Below are 6,398 nucleotides of genomic sequence, written 5' to 3'. Positions count from 1 at the left end.
ATGCTGTAACGTTATGTGTATGCAGACAGGCACGATAACTTAGCTGTTAAGACGATAGCGCCACTAAGCTGTAGGTTCACATGCTTTCAGAATGCCGCAGACACGAAGACAAAAACAACAACTCACTCGTACTAGTGTAGCGATTCAAGATGTGCATTTTGGCTCCAGATCCACCAGTAGCCGGATCGAGAACTTGAGACTTCCTGTCATATTTCCAGAATAAAAGCCTCACGTTAAAAAAACGTTTTGTTTGTTTTTAATCGCCATTTTTGGGATGGGATCATATACGGTGTGTGTGTGTGTGTGTGTGTGTGTGTGTGTGTGTGTGTGTGTGTGTGTGTGTGTGTGTGTGTGTGTGTGTGTGTGATTGCATAATTCTGTGAATTTTACGTTTTTAGGTGAACGAGCTTTTATTCTGAAAGCGGAAGTGTGGTTGGATACGGACTCCTAGTAAAGCAGACATTTATCTCTTGTCTGTCAGGCGATTGAAATACTTCCAGACTCAGCGAACAGGTACATTTTTTTTATCTTTAAAGCTTATCTCTTAAACATTTTCCGTCGAGCTGGGTTGCAAGCTTTCAGTACACTTACAACAAGTTTGATTAAAGCTATCAAAGCTCAGACTCGATCTGTCGAAACCTGTCAAAACACAGCAGCGCAATAGATTGCGGAAGCTAACGTTAGCTTGTGTACAATGTGTTTATTAGCTAACGTTGGGAGTTCCCGGATAAATACAGCTCGTTTTCATCTGAGAAGGAAGTTCACAGCGGTGTGTTTACATGTATCTACAGCTAGCTGCTAGGTCCACATCTCCAACATCAGGCTTCGTATTTAAGCCATTAGTTTACGCGTGACACATCTGTGTGTATCCATAACGGTGTATTTGAAAACCCAAACAATTATTTGAACAAATTGGAAAAAAACACACTCGCTTAAGTATTTTGTTCAGGTCCTTTTATTTGTTTTTAAATTGAAACCACAACCGTGTAGCCTAAAGCTGGAATATTAAGAGTAATAATAAGAGTGAGTGTTTGTGCTGCAGCAGGCTACGTGCAGTTGTCGGTGAGTGGGTTGAGCCGTTTCCATAGTTCCCTGAGCTGAGGAGGCTGTGATGTCACACCCTCTCTGTTGTTCCTACCTCACTGTTAGCGATGAGTCACCAGCTGATTATTGCTCGGTTATTTATAACATCCTCTGGGTTTCAAAGTAAATATGTCACACTGATGTGAACAGGGTGAAGGGGATATGGTAAATGCCATTGGACAGTAAGGTTTATAGCTGGTAGTTTAATATATTTGGTTTAAATTAAACTATTCCGAGAACCTTTTGCAAATCAATAAAGATGACTATGGAAGAGGATTAGGGCCAAACATTTTATGTGCCTTAATAAATGATCAACTTCATTTCCTTGATTTGACCAAAACCAGGGGCGGGTCTAGACATTATTAGGTGGGGTGGACAACATCAGGCACAGACTCAGAGAAGGGCTGCACATTTATATCACTTGAAAATGTAAACTGTAAAAGGACAGCCATACTCTCTAGAAAATACATTATTAACAGCATACATTCAAAAGAAGCAGCTTCACATGTTCAGTTAAAGGTCCAGAAAGGGGTGTTGCCTGGGTCTAGGCCTGTCGCGATAAGCAATTAATTGACTTATCGTACGATAAATAAATATGAACTCGATAACTTTTCTGACCTCGATAAATTGCCGTTTACATGCGTGTTTGTTTACATGCGTGTTTGTTTACATAAGGAAGTGACCAGCATTTTAGTCAGGTGCGCTGTGGCTGCCGGCCAGGCGTGCTGTGAGGGGCAGCGCTCACACACAGCCAGGTCAGGACACTCCGCGTGCAGCAGTGTAGCAGCCACATTAATAATATAGAGACAAGCAGGAGACAACGTGTGACTTACTCAAGGGGAATTTGAAGTTAAATATAATTAATAATAACTCCCTCTCCGGTGTGGGAATATTTTGGATTCAAGCCAAATCAACGAGGCGAACCTACAGACTTGAATGAGCTGGGCGGTGTGTCACATTTGTTTTAAAAAGGGAGCAACAAAAGCTAGCAATACGGCCAACCTTAAACCGCACCTGAAACACACAACCACCCCATTCCGTTTTCCCAGCTGGGAGCAAACACGGCAGCTGGAGATGGAGAGCCCCCACATTCCCGACAGTTTGCAATCAAAGATGCATTTGCCCGACAATGCAAACATGTTGGTGTTCCTTGCTCGAAATCTTTGATTGATACAGATTTGGATATGGTTGAGGTTTTTTTTGCTTGTGAGACAATGTGTGCTCATATTTATTCATTTATTTAGTTGTGTATCTAGCCGAAGGACTGTTTAAATGCCCAGCATTCGGCGCCACTCGATGACGTAGTATAGGCCTACTTGAAATAGTGGCTCTGCAGCAGCTTTACTTGACATTCTTGATAAATGGCCCGTGTTTACTTCCTGTCTGTCTTCTTCTGGTGACTTATGTGACGTTCAACGCTCTCTGTGTTTCAACCTCTTTCCTTTCTCCCTCCTCTGCAACGTTCATTATTTTGCTTAGCAGCTGTGTGTTGTTGAGTTTTAAAAACCTCTGAAATTTCCTTGACCAATCAGAACAAGTATTCGACTAAGCAGAGGGTCGTTAAAGGGTCTGTGTTCTATACGACTTGTTGACAGCAAGGGCTAGAGATTGAACCTTCAACCTTCTGATGAGTGGACAACCACAAGTCTCCTGAGCCTGCAACTAATTCAGAGAGAATGGTTTTAAAATCTAAAGTGGTCTGACTGAAGGAGCATATAACTCTGTACCCTTGCAAAGTGCACTACGGAACCACAAAGATGAAATATGTTTCTGGAGTTCTAATTATTTTTTTTGTATAGTAAGAATCGTTTTATATAAAGTGTGTGGCAGTGGGGTTGAGTGTGCGTTAAGCTAATTTAGTCAGTCAGCCCAATCTTACAAAAACAATACGCAAAATCAATCAATCAATCAATCAATCAATCAATCAATCAATGTTTATGTATATAGCCCAATATCACAAATGTTACATTTGTCTCAGTGGTCTTCACAGTTTGTACAGAATATCAGTAAGACAACACGACACCCTCTGTCCTTAGACCCTCACATCGTACAAGGAAAAACTTCCAGAGAAAACCTACAGGCCTACTTGAAATAGTGGCTCTGCAGCAGCTTTACTCGACATTGATAAACGGCCCGTGTTTACGTCCTGTCTGTCTTCTTCTGGTGACTTATGTGTCGTTCAACGACACATAAAACCAACACTAAAACTAAATAAAAACTCCCAGCAGCACTGCAACAAGCGTTATCATGATAACAACTTCAATTTATATAGCACCTTTCATACGTAAACCCAATGCAGGGGTAGACATTAAGGGTACACTTGTATTATCACTGGCCCCACCATTGTAACCACTGGCCCGGAGCATTCGTCCAAAAAAAATCGACTAATAATGAAGAAAATTAACACATTGTTGCAATAGTAATGTATGCACTAACTACATTACTACTTGTACTACAACATTTGAATCATCAGTTCTTCCTCATTTTCCTCAATTGTTCATATTTGGTTTATTAAAGTATTGATATTGTGGTCATTGTTAAAAAATGTCTGCTATTATTATGAGTATTATTATTATTTGTATAATGTGCTTTCTGCCTTCCTATCATTAGGAGTTAGACATGTAATGGCTATGTAATAGATTAGATTAGATCCTTCATTATCCTAAACTGCTGGGACATTTCCGTTATGCTGGCCCGGGCTATAGAGCCAATACCTTTATATTTTCTACTCTTCACTTACTTTTCAGCATAGGTCGGCATTGATGTACAGAGCCGACAGAAGACCTTGTTTATATTGGCATCATATTGAGAGGTGCAGCCAGTGACGCGTCCTAAAACCAGGAAGTAACCTGCAGGTTCCCTCGACAAAAAAGCAATGGGATTTCTCCACAGGGTTTTGGAAAATAGCTGGAAATAAGGTCTGTGGAAAACAAACCTGTTTGATAAATGCACGTTTTTGTTCAGCCGGATAATCTCCACATGTCTACCCTACTTCTATAATGTTCGAATCATAAATCTAATCGATAGATTATAAAAGGGTTTTAGGACGCGTCACTGCACCACTCCATCGATCAAGCTGGCTGAAACTTTCTCTCCCTCTTCTTCTCATGCTCCCTGTCACTCTCCTTTAACTCCTCCAGTGACTTTCTTTTATTTGAAGATTGTTTTTTGCCCGGCGCTTGGCCGGTTACCGCTGGTATTAAAAACATTTTGGCGAATGGTTAGGTGGCGCGCTGCGCTCCGCAGCAAACAGCTGTTTGCTTTTCACCCAACAACGACATCTGCCTCACGAAACGCTATGTTGTAGCGTTAATAAACGAAACAATCTAACAAAATTGTTAGTCAAAATACCAATACCACAGGACACATTTTTTTTTTTAAAGCAATATTTTTTGTGGCCCGAGCGGGCAAGTGGAAAGTACGTTATGCTGGCCCGGGGTTTCTAAATAGTGCTTCCGGGCCAGTGAGCCATTTATAATGTCGAGCCCTGTAAGGCATTGAGAAAGTCAGTATGTGATACTTTATTAATCCCATACAGGCAGCTGATTAGTTTTGAGCTTGTTATTTTATAGCTTTACTGTGTCATTGTATACCTTTGTTCTTCTTACTTTTTGATTTGGGAGCTATTTAATTCTGCCTACAGTTTTACAATACATACAACCAGAGATATTTCCTTCTAATTTAGAATTTTCTATCATAATCTTCAGAACGACAAATAATGTCACAGCAGATCGTGTCAAAAAGATCAATAATATTTACCACATTTAAATAGATAGAGCCAACTGTGGTTTTATATACTCGGTTTGTGTCTCCTCGCCATGGCATTCAGTTAACACACATGCTTTTTCAGGTGGTCAAGACACACCTTTGACTCATCTTAGCTACTTGAAAGATACAAGCGTTACAATCCAACATGCTGAAGGAGTGAGGTCCAGCAATACCTACCCTCAAACCAAGCTGAGCAAGTAACGCAGGTGGGACAGGATCTCTCCACCCTGTCTTTCCCCACAGTTAATTGCTGACAGCCTGTTTCACATCTGTTTCAGACGGCAGCACAGCAGCAGCAGACAGGATGAAAGTCCCTGTGTCCTTTGTGCTGGTGCTAGCATTCATCTGTCTTAGCCACAGCCTGGAACTACAAAATGCACTGGACAGGTTGAAAAGGTCAGAGAAAAACGCTTTTTATGCATTGGTTATGTGCTTGTAATTGTTTGGGCGATGTAAAACAACATTTAAAAATTTGGTTTGGAAATACACATTTTATTACATGAAGGATTTTACAAATGTATCTTGTTTAAGACAACATTTAACCCACCAGCCTAAAGGTGCCTAGTAGAGTTTTCTAATTAACCAAGATACGTTCATATTCAGTGTGATCTTCTTGGTTTCCTGAAAGTGACAAAAACATGTTGAAATCATTTCCTTCCTCATCGAACATTGCTAGGCAGTTGGATATTGTTGTGTCACAGCATCTTAAATGAAAATCCAAATCCACAAATATACTGTTTGTACTACAAGCACTTGCACTTTTTATCAAAATCTTATTATGTGGATTTGTTTAATTCAAATAGAAACTGTTTAATCTCAAAATCTGAATCTTAATTAATGTTTTTATTCAGAGGACATTGGTGAAAGTGTGTCATGGATTGGGTGTTTTCAAGATGAGTTGTAGCTGAAACAGCATCATGCTCTCTCTGACACGGCATGAATATGAATTGTGTAACAGTTTCCAAAAAACCATTGTATCTGCTTTGTCTCTGTCGAGAATTGTTACCAAATGGAATTAATAAGCAGGAATCATAATCGTCAAATGGAGGATTTACCTAACCTTACTTTAAATGCATGAATCCTACAAAAAATCTTGTTGCATGAAAACATCTACTGTCTTGACTGAGTGTATTTTTGTATAGTGTGTTGTTAAAGTGAAGCTTAACTCATTGAGTGTCCTGTAATGTTTCCTCGTAAGGTCTCAGGAACATGTGGTGTCAGACCCCAGTGACTGTGTGTCCAGGACCAGGCAGCCAGTCTCAGCAAACCCTCACAATTTTTCTGTGGACATTCGGATGCCTGCGGTTGTCCCAGCTGCAGTGAGTCACTTTCTTTGAAGCATAGTGAAGGGTCTGTATCGCTCACTTTAATAGTGTACTCATCATTCGAGATGAAACCATCAATGAATTCATCTAAAGTTAATCACTAGAAAGTGAATCTGCGGTTATCTTAATCATGTTCTAAGTAAGGGATAATGTGCACATTATTAGGACCCGAGCATGGAGCGCTAGGACCCAACGGCGTCCTAGCATGAAGTGCGAGGAACC

General features: G+C 40.4%; 1 long non-coding RNA gene across 1 annotated transcript; it reads left to right on the top strand.

The window, feature by feature from the left end:
• The first annotated feature begins 432 nt into the window (after positions 1 to 432).
• On the top strand, positions 433 to 6,189 carry LOC104964100 (uncharacterized). The gene is made up of 3 exons (XR_800383.1): positions 433 to 513; positions 5,130 to 5,247; positions 6,050 to 6,189. It is a non-coding gene; the product is annotated as an uncharacterized lncRNA (long non-coding RNA).
• The last annotated feature ends 209 nt before the right edge of the window (positions 6,190 to 6,398 follow it).

The sequence above is a fragment of the Notothenia coriiceps genome, unplaced genomic scaffold (genome assembly GCF_000735185.1).
Source record: "Notothenia coriiceps isolate Sejong01 unplaced genomic scaffold, NC01 NC01_scaffold00036636, whole genome shotgun sequence".
Taxonomy (NCBI): Eukaryota; Metazoa; Chordata; class Actinopteri; order Perciformes; family Nototheniidae; genus Notothenia; species Notothenia coriiceps.
Note: the sequence above shows the minus strand (reverse complement) of the source record. Positions and strands in the feature narration are given on the sequence as shown.